Below are 20,052 nucleotides of genomic sequence, written 5' to 3'. Positions count from 1 at the left end.
ATATGTTTCCTTCCAGTCTTTTCCCTACTCCCACACATAAATATCAATTTTTTTTTATGTAGGATACAACCTCTCTTTTTAAAAAGTTTTATTATCCTGAATTTTTTTTCTTCTTTTTAATTTTAAAAGTTCTATGCACCCTGGGAAGAGGAGGTGAAGACAGCAGCTCCCCAGAGAAGGGGTGAGAGGCCAGGAGAGGAGCGAGTCCCTGAGTGGGGGCATGGACACAGGGCGGAGCAGCTGCCTGTTGCCCTGAGCAAGAGCCTACCCGGGCTCAGCACCTGTCCTTCGGTATACTTCACCCAAACAATCTCCTTTGCTAAACTGAGCCTAAATGACAGTACTTTGCACCCGGTATCCGCTCAATCAGAATTTACTAAAGGGAATCTGAATGAAATGAAGCTGAGCCTGCCCTCCAACACATCCTGCACCTTCTGTCTCCTATCTTGGCACTGGCCCCTGCCTCTTCCCCATGGGCCTTCTTCTCCCTCTGGCTCGGCCCACTATCCTTCCTGCCTTCTTCATTTAGCCTTAGATCATGAAGTTCCCTCATTCCCTTGTGACTAAGCATCCTTCAGAAATGTTCCTAAGGGCCTCACTGCACTCCGGCAGACGAATGACTCATTCCCCATCATTGGATGTTCAAATTCCTTCCAAATCTGCACCTTTATATATAACATTGTGATGAACATCCTTGCATAGGAATTTTGGACTGCAGATTTAATTGTTTCCTTGGGATAAATTCCTAGAAATGGAATCCCCAGGATAAAGGGAGGAATTCTTTTAAAGGGTTTGAGACATCCTGCCAAACTGCTTGGCAGAAAGCTTGCAGCTTCCTCTCCCAAGGCATATGAGAGTCCTTGCCAAACACTTTCACATGCATTGAGTACCATCGTTCACAAAAACAAACAAACAAAAGCAAAGCACACCACAAATTTGTCAATTTAATAGCAAAAAATAGTATCTTACTTTAATAGGCACCTACTTGATTAATGTAAGATTGACTTTCTCACACTTACTGACATTTATTTCTCCTTTTACGAGCAAATTCCTTTTTTAAAATGTGTATACATTTAAAGGGTACAAGCACAATTTTGTTACATGGATATATTGTGTAGTGAAGTCTGGGCTTTTAGTGTAACCATCACCCAAACATTGTACCCAGTAGGTAGTTTCTCATCTCTCACCCATTAATCCTTCCCAGTTGTCAATGTCTATCATTCCATGCTCTATGTCCATGTATATGCATTATTTTGCTCTCATTTATAAGTGAGAACATGGGGTATTTTGTCTTTCTAAGTTATTTCACTTAAGATAATGGCCTCCAGTTCCATTCATGTTGCTGCAAAAGATATGCTTTCATCCTTTTTTATGGCTGAATAGTATTCCACTGTGTATATATATCACATTTTCTTTGTCCAATCATCCATTAATGGACACTTAGGTTGATTCCATATCTTTGCTATTGTGAACTGTGCTGTGATGAACATAAAAGTGCAGGTATCTTTTTAAAATAATGATTCCTTTTCCTTAGGGTACATACCCAGCAGTAGGATTACTGAATTGGATGGTAGTTCTATTTTCAGTTCTTTGAGAAATCTCCACACTGTTTTCCATACAGCTTGTACTAATTTACTTTCCCACCAACAGTGTAGAAGTGGCTGGGTGCAGTGGCTCAGACCTGTAATCCTAGCACTTTGGGAGGCCAATGCGGGTGGATCGCTTGAGTTCAGGAGTTCGAGACCAGCCTGGCCAACATGACAAAACCCTGACTCTACTAAAAATACAAAAATTAGCCAGACATGGTGGTACATGTCTGTAATCCCGGCTTCTTGGGAGGCTGAGGCCCAGGCTGAGAATTGTTTGAACCTGGGAGGTGGATGTTGCAGTGAGCCGAGATCACGCCATTGCACTCCAGCCTGGGCAACAGAGCAAGACGTTGTCTACAAAAAAAAAAAAAAAAAAAAAAAAGAGTTCCCTTTTCTCCTCATCCATGCCAACTGTTATTTTTTGTCTTTTTATAATAGCCATCCTTTCTGCTATAAGATGATATCTCATTGTGCTTTTAATTTGCATTTCTCTAATGATTAGTGATGTTGAGCATTTTTTCATATGCTTGTTGGTCATTTGTGTGTCTTCTTTTGAAAAAATGTCTATTCATGTCCTTTGCCCATGTTTTAATGGGATTTTGTGTGGGTTTGTTGAGTTGTTAAGTTCCTGGTAAATTCTGGATATTAGTCCCCTATTGGAAACATAGTTTGTAAATATTTTCTTCCATTCTGCAGGTTGTCTGTTCTCTCTGTTGATTGCTTCTTTTGCTGTGCAGAAGCTTTTTCATTTAAGTCTCATTTGTCTATTTTTGTTTTTGTTGGATGTACTTTTGAGGTCTTAGACATGAATTCTTTGCCTAGATCAATGATCAGAAGAGTTTCCCCTAGGTTTTCTTCTAGTGTTTTTACAGTTTCAGGTCTTACATTTGAGTCTTTAATCCATTTTGAGTTGATTTTGTATATGGTGATAGATAGGGGTTCCAGTTTCATTCTTCTCCATATGGCAATCCAATTTTCTCAGCACCATTTATTGAAAGTGGTGTCCATTTTTATACCAGTGCCATGCTGTTTTGGTTACTTTAGCCTTTTAGTATAGTTTGAACTCAGGTAATGTGATGTCTCTGGCTTTGTTCTTTTTGCTTAAGACTGCCTTGGCTCTTCGGATTCTTTTTAGGTTCCATATTAATTTCAGGACAATTTTTTCCTTTTGCAAACTAATTCATATCTCTCACCCACTATCTCATTAAGAAGTTCATTCACAATGAGTTGTTCATATTCATTATTAAAGTTGTTTATATAATACATTAGTCATTTATGTTGCAGACTTTTTTTCTGTCTCTGGTATCATGTGTAGAAAGATGTTTTTCATCCCTTAACTACTTACTTACCTAAATTATTTTTAGCACTTCAATGATTTCATTTTTATATTTAAATTTTAATCCACATGGAATATATTTGGGGGTTTGATATGAGCAAGGGGCTTGATGGTTTCCCAAGTGGTTAAATAGTAACCAGATATATTAACTTTTATATTCCAGTCTTTCTAGTCTGTTCCATGGGCATGTTGTCTATTTCCATCACAATACCAAACTGTTTAAATTATTATAAATTTACAAATTTTTCTGAAACAGGGTCTCACTCTGTTGCCCAGGCTGGAGTGCAGTGGTGTGATCACAGCTCACTGCAGCCTTGAAGTCCTGGCCTTAAGCAATCTTCCCACATCAGCCTTCTGAGTAGTTGGGACTGCAGGTATGCACCATCACATCTGGCTAATTTTTAAAAGGTTTTGTAGAGACGGGGTCTCTCTCTGTTGCTCAGGTTCGTCTTGAACTCCTGGCCTCAAGCGATCCTCCTGCCTCAGCCTCCCAAATTGTTGGGACTACAGGTGTGAGCCACTGTGCCTGGCCTACAATACGTTTTTTAATATGTTTTAATATCTGGTAAGTTATCCACCCAGATTCTGGCTCGGGGTTGCATTAAATCCATAAGTTAATCTGGAAACAACTGAAATATGTAAGATATTGATCCCCCACTGCTGGAACATGCTGAACATCTCTACCTGTACAATGGCTCTTTTGTGTCCCTGGTACAATTTCATTATCCGGATTGTACACACTTCCCATGAGTATGGTTCCTGGGTATTCCATCTTTGATTCTATCATGAGTAGAACTGCCCACCTGTCACATCTGCTGACCTTCTTGCAGGCAGAGGACTACACTGTGCATACTTCGCATGCGTAGGCACTGTCTCTGCAGCTTTCACAAATGGGGCACAGCTGGTTCCAAAGCCTTCACTGAGTGGTCATCCCACAGGCACCCAGGGCTGTCACCACCAAGGGGTGCCAGCACTTTCCTGCGGGACACAGGACCTCCCCAGCTGGCTGCAGCTTACTTTGAAACTCCTCTGTCCCCTCCAGCCCTCCAGCACCCATCCAGTCCCATCAGACACGGCACACTTATGCACACCGGACCCCTCTCCCAGCTGGAAAAGCCTCCCCATACTTCCCTGCCTGTGGAAACGGGTCTCACTCCTCTAGATCCACTCCAACGCTACCTCCCCAACCCAAATTCATGAATCCCCACTGGAAGTCCATCTTGCACAGTAGCACTTATTTTAATCTACTTTGTGATAAGAATCACCCACGTGTCTGTGTCCCCTGTCAAGTGTGAAAGCACACCCCACCCTAAGTCATCCTGCCTCAAAGCCAGTGCTGTGCCCACAGCTGCAGCAAATGCGTGTTGACAAACTGGATCAAAGAAACCTCAGGAGTGGAGAACCTGTTCCTCCCTGCTCACTCCCTGAGCCAAAAAGAAGTACTCCAGGAAGACAGGAGGCTGAGGACAAAGAAGCATTTATGCTTCTGCAGAGTGGATGAGGGTGCATGCCAGCCCTGCTCAGCCTGCACTCCCAGAACCTTCTCAACAAGGTCCCAGAACCTTTCCAACAAGACAGGAGCCGATCCTCTCTCCCTTGGGAAGGTGGGAGCCCCGTCTTGGAAATCAAGTCTGCCTGACTATGGCCCAGACGTGCTCAGGCAAAGGCTAAGTTCTCAGCCCCAGTCACAGAGCAGATTCACCTGCAAAGCTTGTTAAGCCCCAGAAGGTCCCACCCAGCCCTCCTGAGTCAGTCTGGCAGGGCGCGGCAGGGCAGCCACAAGTGGTGCCGATACTGGGCCAATCTGCGGCCCAGGTGAGCGCACCTCCATCTCCCTGGCCTTCCTTGAGTAATACAATGCAGACAGGCAAAGGAGGAAACCAACATTGGGCAGTGCCCAGAGGCAGGCCTTGGGCTTGGAAGGCTCTTGACATGTATTATGGTGTTCCCTCAGTGAACGTGGGTGAATTCTTGCCCCCATTTACAGATAAAGATACACAGTCAAAAATGTAAGTCTCATCCCCGAGTGACCAGGCTGGGCCTAGGACCAACCCCACTCCCCTACATTTGAGAAATCCATCCTTTTCTAGCTTAGCTAAAACTCCAAAGTTCCTGAAATTCCCACATATCCATCTCTTGGTAATCCCTAAGGCTGAGGCCCCTGAGCACTTGATCCTGAGACGTGCTCAGAAGCCAGGGCTGCTTGACTCACAGAAACAGGCTCTGTCTGAGGTGGGGTCTCTCTGTGCTCCTGCAGCTCCTCCTGCACCCATGCACAGCTACGCCAAGCCACCGGCCAGCCCCTCCTGTAAGGAGTCATTCCCGCCTCTGTGACTCTGCCCCAGGTCATGGAGACCCTGAGTCCCACTCCCACCCAGGGCAACATTATTACTTTCTTGGGCCCCATGCACACTCACCCTCCTGTGCCCCTTGCTCCACTTAAAAAAACAATTACAAAAGCATATTTTCTGATTGTGTCAGTACAAAGGTGAATATATTAATAGTATATATTAAAACATTTTATTTGACCTAAAGTTCGTGTTTTTCTTCTTTTTTGATTTCTTTCTTTTCTTTTCTTTTTGAAGAAGGCATCACAGCTCAGTGTTTATCTTCCAATTAAAGAAATTAAAATAGCCGAGCACGGTGGCTCACGCCTGTGATCCCAGCACTTTGGGAGGCTGAGGCAGGTGGATCATGAGGTCAAGAGTTCGAGACCAGCCTGACCAACATGGTGAAGCCCCGTCTCTACTAAAATACAAAATACACCCATGCACCGGGCGTGGTGGTGCACGCCTGTAGTCCCAGCTACTCAGGAGGCTGAGGCAGGGGAATCGCTTGAACCCAGGAGGCAGAGGTTGCAGTGATCCGAGATCCCGCCACTGCACCCCAACCTGGCAACAGAGCAAGACTCCGTCTCAAAAAAAAAAAAAAAAAGAAAAAGAAAAAAGAAAGAAAAGAAATTAAAACACTTTCACAAGCCTCTCAAACTACAATGGGCTCTTGGCACTGTGCCCCCTGTGCCCAGTGGGCCAGCTGGCCTGGACCTGCCATGAGCAGTGCAGGATGCCCAGAATACTCCCCAGGGAAGACCAGCTCAAGCACAAGCTGCCTATGATGCCATGCAGCTCCAATTAGCTTGACACCTAGCTCTCCCTCACAGGGGAGCCTAGGCCAAGGTCCCCTGCAAGACAGGGCCACGGAGGGAAGGACATGCCTGCAAGGGTCCGAGAGCTTCTTGTGAGGGGCCAGGGAGGATAGAGGGGTCTGGGATGTCTCATGATCCCTGAGCAGACAAAACAACTTGTATATTTCTAATGCTGAAAGCTCTACCAGGCTAGCCGATGCTTAGGGTTACTTTTAATGCCTGGAAGCTAAAAAGAAATGAAATACAGAATTCGATAAAACTGAGCAGCAATTCACTAAGAGAGTTTAGTTATCTGAGCCTACTACATCTTTTAAATTTATAGGCCAGGAGTGGTGGCTTATGCCTGTAATCCTAGCACTTTGGGAGGCCGAGGTGGGCAGATTGCCTGAGCTCAGGAGTTCGAGACCAGCCTGGGCAACACAGTGAAATCTCGTCTCTACTAAAATACAAAAAATTAGCCAGGTGTGGCAGTGTGCGCCTGTAGTCCCAGCTACTTGGGAGGCTGAGACAGGAGAATCACTTGAACCCAGGAGGCGGAAGTTGCAGTGAGCCGAGATCATGCCACTGCACTCCAGCCTGGGTGACAGAGCAAGACTCTGTCTCAAAAAAAAAAAAAAGAAAAGAAAATTGTGATCATGTTTGGTTATCTCTTTTAGGCTATATTCTGCTAATTCATATTATTTTTAAAAATTCATGGGGAAAATGGTACTTTGTCTTGTAGCTGGAGTGAAAGCCTCATCAATTGCAGAAGCGCTGTGGTCCCAGGGCACCCCCTAACGGAACCTACTCAAATTGCAAGCAAAGTACCCAGGAAGAAAAAGCAAATTGCAAAAGGAGAGCCTGTCATACCCACTTCTTTGAGAGGCTACAAATATTAATTATCCAAACACAGATCCTTATTTCTTTATATGTGAATCCCTGATGTACATGCACTATCTAGAAATGAAATCAATACTAGGTCACATAATTATACAGGCTATTATTTCTCAATATGTGTCAGATGTTGAGGTGATTAATAAAATATGACACCTAGACAAGTCTCAAAATTCACAGTGTCTGTCTTTTTGCTGATATGCATTTTTCCTACTGATGAATTGTGAAAACATAGTTACTGTCATATGAAAGGTTTCTCAAATTGTTCAATATTACAAAGGGAACTTCATACTCAGAAAAACTGGGAAGTCTGGCTTTAGGGCAGAATTTCCAGCCTTCACAAAAGCAAACACCATGGCAGGCCATCCTGGATATTGATCCTTGGAGGGAATTTGATGGGAATATTCCACTTTAGTTGACAGTGAAGAGCTTAAGACACAAGTTTGTACAAAAGACCATGTGTCCATCAGAAGAGCAAAGAACTGTTGTAGTATTAACATGCTATTACAACAGAAGTGTTTATTTAGGAATTGGGGAGAAACAAGAACAGATGATGTTTGGGAAGTCTCTGCTCCTTCAGTTAATTATGCTGGCACATGGCGAACAGTTCACTCAGGTTCACCCCAGGAGCCAGAAGACTCAGAAGCAGCCACTCTGGTGCCACGTGACCACTGACCAAGTGCAAGTCAGGATCCTCCTGGCAGACCCTGGGCTGGAGCTGCCAGCTCGGGACCCCAGCCCACCCTGTCAGGGGCTTCAGCGACCACCTCCCTCTCTGCCCCACCTTGGTCTCCTGGGCTGGGGACAAGCAAGCCACTTTCACCTCCCTGAACTTCAGTTTCTTCACCTCAAAACAAAGATAATCATTTCTGCTTTTAATTGGTGGAGTAATACATGAGGCTATAATATATCCCTTAAGTACCTAACAGTGCATGGAATACAGCTCATGCTCAGCCAACCTCAGAGACATTCCCATCTCCCTCTGCTCAGCTTTTATTCTCACAGATAGGAGCCAGTTGACCTTTACTCCTTCAGAAGGTGAAGAAGGACTTAACAGCCAGGGCTAATTATGTGCTCACGCTGGGCCCAGCAAGGTATGCCCCACAAAACATGCCTCCCCTAAGGGGCCCCCCCAGGGCATGGCACCCCCAGGCATGGCCCACCTCCTTCCTCCTACTCCTCCACCTCCCATGACCTAGGGGCCCTGTCCAGCACCTCCACCCAGCAGATCTTATTCCATTTTAACCAGGAATACCTTAGCCCCTCAAAAAGGGGGTGCTGAATGAGGTCTCATTATAATAAAAATGTTGTTTCCAACTTTCTTGGACATCAGTTACAACATATCTGCCATTTCCACACAAATGCTTGCCTTTCCTTCTCCCTACAGCCCTAGGAGGCAGGTGCCACAACCTCGCAGAGTGCAGAGGAGGAAGGTCACCCCAAGGCTGCACCTGAGGCCACCTAAATAGCACGGGGCCCCACCAGGGTGTGGACCAGGATGACCCAGCTCTCAGCCTGTCCCTTTCCTTCCCCTTCTCTCCTGTGGAAGCTGCTGCCAGTAGGGGCTGGGGAGAGGCAGGAGGGAAGGAGGAGGGAAGGAAGGGGCTCTTGGCTGGACTCCAGCCAGGGTCCAGTCCCAGGTGGGACTTCAAGGAGGAGGAAGGAGCTGACCAGGGAATGAAGGGCCCCTCCCTCGCCTAGGCTCAACCCCAGGCCCTGTGCACACTTGGGGGGAGGAACTTGCCCAAGAGTGTTCACTTGCATTAAGTGAAACCCTGGGTGGGTTACCAGGACACTTCCTGACACTGTTTCCAAGTTCTCGGCTTGAGACAGGTTAAAAACAAGGTGACAAGGAAAGGACCCTGGGTTCAAATCCCTGCATAACTTGTCTGTGCCTCAGTTTGCTCTTCTGTAAAGTGGGGATAAAAACAGTGAGAGGTGAAGCAATCATGGCAGCCCCTGTGTGTCAGCTGAATAGCCACAACAGTACTGAAACCGACAACCACACAGCACGCACAGGCAGAGGGGCAAAGGCATCAGGGTTCACCCAGAGGAACAAACGCTGCATACACGGGGAGTGCACCTCGTGAGGGAAGTGGGATAAAGGTGGGCTCACAGCTCTCGCTCACCAGCTATGCAATCCTGCCAAAGTGACTTCACTTTGCTAAGCCTGGGTCTTCTTACTTATAAAATACACAGGGTGACTACAAGGATTAAATAAGATGAAAAAGGTGAAGTTACCCAAAAGGCGGGGAGCGATGCTCGACAGGTGGAATACAGCACCAAATCTCTGAGCTGGAATGGACTTCTCTTCTAAACACACACATGCGTGTGCACACACATGCACACACATGCACACACACACACTTTATTAATTATTTTAAATCACAATATGGGGTGGGCAGGAGGGAGAGGTTATGCATTAGGCAGCCTGGATTATCCAGTATTTATATGCTACAAAAAATAACTATTTTTTTTACAATTTTTAAGATCTCATTTTATATGATTAGAAGAATTGAAAGAAAAACCGCTGTAGCTGGTAAAATAATTATTACAATTTACTTCATAATGCACAATCAACACTTACCCCTCAAAATTGAAGAAAACCAGCTGTTACATATAAATCATATCCTATTTTTAATTCACAAAGGGAAGGTGCCATAGAAACCTAAGGTGACTCATTTGGTACATGTGAAATCAGTATGATTTTCTCTTTTTAAAGAAAATATGGGTTCCCCGGACAGGCCTAATTCCTGGATGGGCTAGAAGCATAAGCCACTGTACCCTCCCAGGATTAGAATGGGGAAGGCTGTCCACTCCACCTCAACTTAGAGGGGGCTGGGCGCCTTCTTTCTATCCCTTCCCACCATCCTCTTGGGAGCTTGCAGGGTGGGGAGCACCAGGCCATTTTGAACAGTCCATCTCTGAAGGGGTGACATTTACTGCCGGCTCCCAAGAGCGTGCACCATGAAGCAAGTAGCTGCCCCCATGGTCTCCAACGCTCGCAGGCCCACAGCTGCACTTGGGGTTGCTAAAGACAATGTGTCTCCTGGAACCCTTCCTCAGCAATGTTCTCTCTGAACACAGAAAATACAATGATCCACTCAGAGGGGCAGCTTGGAACTCTACAGACACCTGAATTCACAGTAAGTATGCACAAAGGCCTGTTTGAAGAGGCAAAGAGAAATGTTGTTCATAAACTGAATGCGAATCAATTATGACTCATGAAAAAACATTGGCTATTAACTTAGCAGTGGGTTAATTCCTGCCTCCTTCCCACGCCTGCAGCGAAGGGTTGCTCGGCATTGACTCAACACGGCCGGGAAAGGGGCAGAGAGAGCGAAGATTCTCCAATGTCCAGATAGACTCACCAGACAGCCCCTCGCAACCCACCCACCCTCTCAGCTAGGGCGGGTCTCCAGGGATTCGTTTCTAAGTACTTGGTTTGTATGCAAGGTAAATCTGCAGGAACTATTTGCGTGTGGCTTCCCCTCATTTCTCCACCTGCTTTGAAAGTCAGGCTGGGAAGTGTCCAATCTGACTTCCAGGAGACAGCAGGGAGGGAGGCTTCAGGGCTCACGTCAAGAGGCCCCACTATGGACGTATCTGGTTTCCCCTGTGGACGGAGATGGAGGTCACAGAGCTTCCTCCACGGCTCCACTAATGCAGAGCAGCCGGTGGGACTCTCCCTGGTGCGGGTGGACGGTGGGAGGTGTGTGGCCTGGAGCCACCAATGACTCCGTGGCCATGCTGGAGGCAGCAGTTACCGGCGGGCCAGCTCTGCAGCGTCACTCTGCGGTGGTTCCAGCGCATGCGGCCAAGGCCCAAGCTTGCAACAATTCTGTGGGTCCTGAATTCCCTGCACTAAATCCTCTTCTGCCTCAGCGAATGAGAGTGAATTCTGAGTAACACAGATGCTGCCAACCAAGATTCAGGAAATCTTGGTAAAGACTCATCTCTTGGGAAAAAAAAAAAAAAACTTGGTGTGAAAAAATTATTTCAGGCAGGACATATCAAAGAAGGAGTCTGGTATATACACAGGAAATCTACTTAGGAGACGGTACGCAAAGGCACTGATCAGACAAAAGCGCAAAAAATACAAAAACCCATGATGCACAAAACATCACAATTTTAAATGACAAGTGGACAAGGATGTCTATTGTCATGTTAACTAACTGGCAAATGGTTGAAAATGACTTAATTAAACATCCATCCCAGAGAAGGCTCGCGGACTGGAACCTATCCCTACAATGGAATTTCTTGCAGCCCTGAGAATGGATGCAAACGAAGAATATCTAATAATCTAGTAGTGTGGAAAAGAGGCTCAACTTGTACCATTCATTTTGAAAAGGTAGCTCATGGCCAGGTGCGGTGGCTCATGCCTGTAATCCCAGCACTTTGAGAGGCTGAGACAGGTGGATCACTTGAGGTCAGGAGTTCAAGACCAGCCTGGCCAACATGGTGAAACCCTGTCTCTGCTAAAAATACAAAAAAAAAAATTAGCCAGTCATGGTGGTGCGTGCCTGTAATCCCAGCTACTCGAGAGGCTGACGCAGAAGAATCTCTTGAACCCGGGAGGTGGAGGTTGCAGTGATCAGAAATGGCGCCACTGCATTCCAGCCTGGGAGACAAAGCAAGACTCTCAAAAAAAAAAAATTTAAAAAAATTTAAAAAAATAAGGCAGCTCACAAAACAATACAGACATTACCTCTTTGGGGTAAATATGTATGTTAGCGCATATACGTATGTATGTATAGTCAGTATAGCACAGACAGAAGTTCGGAAGGCTCTGCCCCAAATGTTTTAAGAGATCCGCTCCTGTTCCGCCCCCAGGCTTGATGGTAGAGACAGTTACTGCAGCACCCAGCCTCAAGCCGTGTAACACTGTGGCCAAAGAGCAGCCTGACTGACGTGAGGGAAATCTCTAGTCTGTTCGGAGCCCCAGAGAGCTGACCAGCCTTCTTCGTGCTAATTGCTGGGCCCTCCCTGCTGGCTGGCCTGGCCATGTCCGGTCTATAGGGCTTCCTCCCCTACCGAGGGTCCAGCTACTCGAGAGGCTGACGCAGGCCCACAAAATTCACTCAGTCATTTCTGTTCTAGAATGTGGTACCAGAGAAGCCCCTCGCACCAGCACACCTCAACTCAAAGACCTGTTTTGGCTCACAAAGGCTGTGAATAAAACAAGATAACACTGGCCAAGCCTCACAAAGCGAGTGACTCAAACCTTCAAAATGCTTGTATTTGTCTATAAAAATGCCATTTTCAACCAGAGAGCATACTGGAAGCACTAACACATGATAATTTCAGAATGTGATTTCCAATGGAGCTTGTAGCTGACATCCAGCAACCATCCAAAACTACATGGAATTCGGTTCCCGTAGAAATGATCACAGCTCAGAGACCGAATCACCCAGCCCCATGGAGAGGTGTGGCCATTTGACTCAGACCTTCAAGGGAGTGGGTCTGACCCCTGAAAACACCCCATTTCTTCTCCCTCCTCACCTCCACTGGCCAAGCTAGTGCTGCAGATTCAAAGTCACAAATCTTCCGTGCAGAAAAGATCCACAAAAAAGTTCTTAATACCCCTCCTTGGGGAACAAAGGTCAATAATTAAGGTATTAAAGCAAGATCATAGAAACTCCGGAGCCAGGAGGGAGGTGTTAAACCCAGGTTAGAAAGCAGGCAAAGAGTGGAGATGGGGCTTCAGAGTGCTTGCGGTATTTCCCATGCCGCCTGCACAGAAGGGAGAGAACCCAAGAGCCACGGTCTGGGTCGATGTCCTTGGACCTGGTGTGGCCCCTGTGCCCACCGCACCTACTCCCTTACCTGTCTGGTGCAGACCTTGTGTGTAGTCGCAGAGTTGTAATCAGATCAAGAGCTCAGAGAGCAGCCCAGTATGCCCCAGACTCCAAGCAGCATCTACAATGGGACGGGTGAGCCGCCTCCCTGGTCATGTCTCTGGCCTGAGGAGCCAGGGGAAGAAACCATCCCTGAGCACACAGTTCAGTGTCTGTGGACCTGAAGTGAGTGTAAGCAAAGCTTCGCGAACCTCTACAGACCCACACCTGGTCCCAGAATGCCCCAGGCACGGCAGGTTCCCCCATCTGGATGGGATGATGGCTTCACAAAAATATGCCCAATCTCAAAACCCATTCTCAGGGACGGGTTTAGTGTCTTCGATAAGGGGCATTTGTCAAATTGTTTGGGAACAGTCAATTCTGAAGAAAAAAACAAACGCAATGGGTGAATCTCATAGGATATGTCAAGTAGAGATAAATAGGAAGTAGAGCAGGTGTATATCAAACAGAGGAGGAGATATGAGCCCTAAGACACCTAGTATTCATGAAGCGCCACATGGACCCAAGGCAGCTGGGCAGCAAAGACTCATGATACATTCGACATGGAAAAGGTGCTCGATACCACAATACATTTGTATGCACGGGACCAGTTACCCAGAGGAACCTGATATTCCCTCAAAATTTGCTTCCCCACTGGTGACCCAATGCTGGTCCTCTGAATCCAAGGCTGTTCAACACACTCACTAGTGAGCCCAGACGTGGCAGGGCAGAACCATCCCTGTGTCTCTCCAACACGACGGGGCGTATGTCTTGGCCCAGGGCACCTCCCATCCGTGGCCCCCATGCAAGCACTTCAAGTCAGGTCCTTCTCCTCACACATTAGTGGGGAAGGCGGATGCTGCAGAGCAAGACGGGACACACAGATGCTTTCCAGCTACCACATCTCTGTCCCCACCCTCTGTACCGTGTCCCCTACCCCATCCCCATCCCCACCCTCTGTACCGTGTCCCCTACCCCATCCCCGTCCCCACCCTCTGTACCGTGTCCCCTACCCCATCCCCATCCCCACCCTCTGTACCGTGTCCCCTACCCCATCCCCGTCCCCACCCTCTGTACCGTGTCCCCTACCCCATCCCCGTCCCCACCCTCTGTCCTGTGTCCTCTACCCCATCCCCGTCCCCACCCTCTGTCCTGTGTCCCCTACTCCATCCCCGTCCCCACCCTCTGTCCTGTGTCCCCTACCCCATCTCTGTCCCCACCCTCTGTACCGTGTCCCCTACCCCATCTCCGTCCCCACCCTCTGTACCGTGTCCCCTACCCCATCCCCGTCCCCACCCTCTGTACCGTGTCCCCTACCCCATCCCCATCCCCACCCTCTGTACCGTGTCCCCTACCCCATCCCTGTCCCCACCCTCTGTCCTGTGTCTCCTACTCCATCCCCATCCCTACCCTCTGTCCTGTGTCCCCTACTGCATCTCTGACCCCACCCTATCCTACCTATATCACCTACCCCATCTCCGTCCCACCCCTGTCCTGTGTCACCTACCCCTCTTCCGTCCCCTCGCTTCTCCCTGTGTGTTCTAAATTGCATCAAGGTTGTTCCCCACATGACAGCTTCCACCAGCAGCTGTGCTCAGGAGCACTGTGTATGGCAGTTATGCTCATTTTCCTTAAATGCCATCAGATCTCAGTTATGGAAGGACCCTTTATTGCTTTAGGGAACATTATTAGTGGGGGTCCTAACTGGTAGTTATAACAAATGCCCTTTAACCGTCTTACAAGAAAGACAATAAGAGAGTAATACCTATAAATAATTTATGGAGCATTTTCTATGTTTGTCATACAGCACCTCATGTAATGCTCGTGTGTGTGTGTGTGTGTGTGTGTGTGTGTGTGTGTGTGTGTGTCTACCACCCCCCCCACCCCATCTAAGGGGTGACTGAGGTTGCAGGACTTCTAAGTGGCACAGCAGAAACCAGAGCCTGGGCTGGGCATGGTGGCTCACGCCTGTAATCCCAGCACTTCGGGAGGCCATGGTGGGTGGATCACTTGAGGTCAGGAGATCGAGACCAGCCTGGCTAACATGGAGAAACCTCGTCTCTACTAAAAATACAAAAATTTGCCAGGTGTGGTGACAGGCACCTGTAATCCCAGCTACTCAGGAGGCTGAGGCAAGAGAATCCCTTGAACCCAGGAGGCAGAGGTTGCAGTGAGCAGAGATCGCGCCACTGCACTCCAGCCTGGGCGACAGAGCAAGACTCCATCTCAAAAAAAAAAAAAAAAAAAGACACTAGAGCCTGACTCCCCTGACCTTGACTGGACCAACTGCTTTAAAAAGAAGGCAACCTCTCTGACATTTTCTCCTCCCACATATGGGGCAGTGTTTCCGAGAGTAGTTTCTTGGAAACTGCACACCCCGCAGCTAATGGTTCTGGTGCTTCCCACAGACATGAGAATTTGAGGGAAGAAACCATGGAGAGACTGGTGTATGGACCTCAGAGGTTAAGGCAAATATTTCTGGAAGTTCTTCAGCTACACACATAGTTAAAAACCAGCCCCCCACACCACAGCCAGGAGAAGGCCTGAGCAAATAAATACCTTTCCATCTGCACTTTTCAAAACGAACTTCCATAATTTCCTTTCACAGATACCCAGATCATAAGAAAAATGTCTGAGAATCCTTCCTACCAGCAGTCTCCTCCAGAATGGTATCTGAGCCTGGGAAAAGCTGGTGGCTGACGCTGCTAAGGAGGTGCCCTGTTACATCACATGCCTGTCTTATCATTTCCCAACATTTCACTGCTAAATTCACTGGGCACCGACAGAAACAGCATCTCTAGTTCATTATCCACTTGGCTCAGGATTATGGGTTAGACCCCCTTAAAAGCAATACAAATATCTTCAAGGTAATTTGTCAAAATCATAAATGTGTCTTAAGGACTCTTAATCTGACCTAAAGTTTTGAAGTTATTTTCCAGACACAGAGATCTAGAAAGAGCACTATTTGATGAGAATTCTCCTGATTTCCGTTCAGTTTGGGGAAAACAGAAGGATTTTGAACGCTGGCTGTCTGTGTTGTCCTACCCACAGGTGACACCAGCAGTACCGGTGTTTGCAGGTATCTAGACAACGGAAGAGATTGGCGGGACACCAGCCAGCATCAAGCCACAGGTGGGCCTGTGAACACCAGGCTGGGCCGGCCTGTCTCCCTTTCAAAGGCAGTTCTCTTGCATCTCACATCCATGTGGCCAAGTTGTTACTTTAAGTTCCACCTCCTCCAAGAAGCTTCCCCTGATTACCTCCGCTTCCAAATCCAGTGTGAACTGAGTGTGAACTAAATCCAGGGCTCAGGCTTGCAGGTACAGGCTTGACAAGGGCTCATCTTATTCACCAGAAGCAGCAATTATGACTCGGACCTTTCCGGCTTGTAGTGAGTGCCAAGCACATGGGGGGTTGCTCTGATGATGAGGCAGCAACAGCATAAATAGGAACGGTGGTTTGGAAGATGCCCATCCCCATGACAGTGGGCCGGGCTGTGTACGCAGAAAGCCATTCAATCCCCGCAACACCGCTGCCAGCTACTCCTTCCTTGCCTTCTCCCAGCCCTGACTGAAGTCTCCAGCAGCCCCGACGGCTCTCCCAGTCTTTTTCAGGTAATAAAAAGGCCTAGCACACTTTACCCAGGACAGTGGTGAATACAGAGATATTTTAAACTTCCTTTTATGTATCAAGGGCAAAGCCTGGAAGCTGGAGCCTAGAGCTCTCCCCAAAGCCATGATGCACAGAGGACAGAAGACAGAACCTAAGAAACAGCCCTGCCCCACAGATAGAAAAATGCCTTCTGGGTCTGGGACATGAACCCAGGCACTGAGCACCTACCGCTGTGCACCCCCCCTGGAGGAGCAGGGGTGGGGCTGAGGGGACGTTCTTGTCCTGCTTCCTGTGGGAACTCAGGGAAGGCCGAGCTCAGAACAGTAGAAATGGAGGCCTAGCATGGTTCCCCACAACCTGGGTGGGCTCCCAGGTGCCCAATAGGGGCCCAGAAGAGACGTCAGAGCATGGGGACCTCTGGGCCAATGGAAGAGCCAGGTCCCCGCTGTGGCTCACCCTGGGGACACCAGCTGGACAATGATGGAAATGTGAGCCGGAGGCTCCGTGTGGAGGGTAAAGGGACTCACTGGGGCACCGCAAGAGGACCAGATGACCAGTCAGGGCCACTCCCCTCAAGCTCTGATGGGACTACAACCCTCTCCTGGTGCCCAGGGGTGACTTGTAGCGAAAAGGGGTCCCCGAGGAGTAACGTGGAGAGACTGAGAGACTGACTCCCTCCAGGGACGAAGCTACCTTTAAGCTAAATAGTGACTGAAATAATACCATTGAATTAGGCTCTAGAAAAACAGAACCATGCACTGGGAATTGAGTATACCAAAAAGGGAACCAAGGGACTTCACTAGGGACAGCAAAATCAAGCTCACTTACACAAAATTTTGCACCCTTCCACAATAAACCCTGGGCAGGTTTCCACCCAGAGAGTCCACCTGCAACACAAGCAGTATTTATGTGCACAACAAGCAACTGCATGACAAGGCACGGGGCCAGCCTGCAGGGGAAGAGCCAGTGGCTGCAAGGTAGCTAAGTCAAATCCAGGCTCACCAGGACATCACAGAAAACCTGCCCTCCTGGAGGCCTGGTACCTTCACATCTATTCTCTCATTTAACCAAGAGCATCCCTGAGGGCTGGCCAGCTGAGTCCATTTCAGCTGCTATAACAAAATACCATAAACCGGGCAGCTCATAGACAACAGACATTTATTCCTTGCAGTTCCGGAGGCTGGAAGTCCAAGATCAAGGCACTGGCAGGTTGGGTGTCTGGTGGGGGCCCATTCCTCATAGAAGGCGCCTCCTCACAGTGTCCTCACATGGTGGAAGGGACGAGCAAGCTCCTTGCGCTTCTTTTATAAGGGCACCAAGCCCATTCATGACCTATCACTTCCCAAAGGCCTCATCTCTTAATACCATCACCTTGAGGATTAGGAATCCACATATGAATTTTTGGGGGGACACAAACATTCAAACCATAGCACTATCACTGCTCTCATTTCCCTGAATGGTGCACTGAGATTGGTCAAGATTCATCTTTTTTTTTTTTTTTTTTTTTTGAGACTGAGTCTCACTCTGCTGCCCAGGCTGGAGTGCAGTGGTGCCATCTCAGCTCACTGCAACCTCTACCTCCCTGGTTCAAGCAATTCCCCTGCCTCGGCCTCCCGAGTAGCTGGGATTACAGGTGCCACACCTGGCTATTTTTGTTTTGTATTTTTAGTAGAGTCAGGGCTTCACCACGTTGGCCAGACTGGTCACGAACTCCTGACCTCAGGCAATCCACCTGCCTCGGCCTCCCAAAGTGCTGGAATTACAAGTGTGAGCCATTGCACCCAGCCAAGATTCATCTTAACTAGCCTAAGAGGGCCAAGCAGAGCAGTGATCTCAGCAGGACAGCCACCCGTTAGTGAGCCCCACATGACGGATCTATGCAGCAGCTGAGCTGCGCAGCATCCACGGATGGTACACTTTATTTTATAAGCGAGGAAACAGATGCTTAGAGAGTAAGAACTTGACTCGCGGAGGAGGTCCAGAATCAGACTCAGGCAAGTCAGGTACTCACTACAGGCACAAAATTTAAGGGGGTACCAAAAATGCAGTCAGATAAATGCCTTATTACAATATTTTAAAACATCAAAACAAATACAAAAATCCCTAATGTACAAAATCTCACATTTTTAAATAAAGACAGGATCAGTGTTCCTGATTTTTCCTCTTGCCTCAGACTCCAAGATGGCACAGCATGGGGGCAGAGCCCAGAAACCAGCCCAGCTCAACCTTCTCCACCAGCTCCAAAGCAGGGACGACTGATGTCACCACACGACACTGTCTCTAGATATCTTTCTCCTCACAATTTTATAACCTCAATAGGTTCTTAGGATGACCACAGTGCTCCATCATTCCAGGCGTGCGCCCGTGGGACCGAGCTCCAGGGAAAATACCAGGGGTCTACACAGATTCTAGTCTATGGTATATGCAAATGAAGGAAGCCTGCAGGCTCCAATAACCTAGTAGGATACTTTAAGACCAGTTTGGGAAGGTGTGAGCTGGCTCTAAAAGGGTAACACAGCTGCCTGTCTTCCACTTGGATTTCCTGGCTCAAAACTGTCAACAGGACCTGATGCCTGCAGGCGGTTTGCACCTACACGGAGTCAAATTCACACAGCCGCACTGCTTCTGACTTGCATTTCAAAAGCAAGTGACTATTATGCTCTGATCACATGTGAACTTCATACCAAATCTTTGCCTATGATGAAGCTTCCGTTCAACAAATATATGTTGATTAAAAATGTGAACACTTCTTAGATCAACTCCAGAATCCCTCCCGGGTGGCGTGTAATCAAAGCCTAAAACCTGTTAAATAAACCATCATCTAAAGCATAAGGCAGTTCGTGAATGTGTCCACTCCTTTCCTCTGCAACGGCGTGTGGAGACAGTGGGCATAAAGACCTCGTATGCTAGCAATTTCAACCGAGCAGGACCTTCTCTCCCTCCTCTTTCATTTTCCTGGCGCGTAAACTGCTGGTTTTGCCTCACAGTGGAAAGTTGGGTCCAGCAAAGTGAGCAAAGGGAAACTTTGGGCACTTGCACGAGCGCTTCCGGCTCCCCCTCGGCCGCAGGAGCTGCCCAGGGCTTCGGCGGCGGGGCTGGCGCCTCTCCGGGTCCGAGGGGCCCCTGGCTTTACGGCCTCTGCCCTCGACCCCCTAGCCCCGGCCCGCCCCACCTCCGCCCGGTGCCCCCGCGCCCACCCCGTCTTCGACCCACGCCTGCCTTGGGCCACGCGATTTCAAACCCCTCGGGGTACCTGGCACAGGAGCGTGGCCCGGGCTCGGCGAGACGCGCAGAGAAGGGCACCTTCCGCGGGGTGCGGCGAGCCGGGGCTGCTCCCGCCGCGGTGCGCGTCTGGCCCCAGCCCAAAGCCGGGGCGACGCAGCAGGTGGCCGCGCGGCCTCCAGACAGCCCGGGTCTGCGGCCGAAGAGCTGGACGCGGGCGCTGACACTACCCTCCCGCGGCCGGCCCGGCCCTGCGCCCGGCGCGCTCCCAGCTCCCAGCTCCCAGCTGCAGGCGCGCCGGCTTCGCTCGGCTCCGCTCGGCTCGGCGGGGGCGGACGCCGCTCAGCTCCCCTCGCCGGCCGCCGCGCGCACCTCCCCCGCGGCGCACAGCTCCCAACGCCGCCTCCGCAGCTGGCCCGGCGGAGTGGGGCCGAGACC

The 20,052-nt window shown here is 48.8% G+C and overlaps 1 protein-coding gene across 8 annotated transcripts in view; it reads right to left on the bottom strand.

Annotated features, from left to right (window-relative positions):
- Positions 1–19,934, bottom strand: part of CRACDL (CRACD like) — a 141,473-nt gene extending 121,539 nt beyond the window's left edge. For 4 of the 8 annotated variants that reach the window (XM_034953686.3, XM_034953689.3, XM_034953691.3 and 1 more), the window contains exon 1: positions 19,646–19,889. The gene's annotated coding sequence lies outside the window, so the exon portion shown is untranslated. Of the gene's footprint in view, positions 1–19,645 lie in introns of all 8 variants that reach the window. The other 4 variants (XM_057301266.1, XM_034953688.3, XM_055107616.2 and 1 more) reach the window with 4 other exon arrangements.
- Between the last annotated feature and the right edge of the window lie 118 nt (positions 19,935–20,052).

This window comes from Pan paniscus, chromosome 12 (assembly GCF_029289425.2).
Source record: "Pan paniscus chromosome 12, NHGRI_mPanPan1-v2.0_pri, whole genome shotgun sequence".
Lineage (NCBI taxonomy): Eukaryota > Metazoa > Chordata > Mammalia > Primates > Hominidae > Pan > Pan paniscus.
Note: the sequence above shows the minus strand (reverse complement) of the source record. Positions and strands in the feature narration are given on the sequence as shown.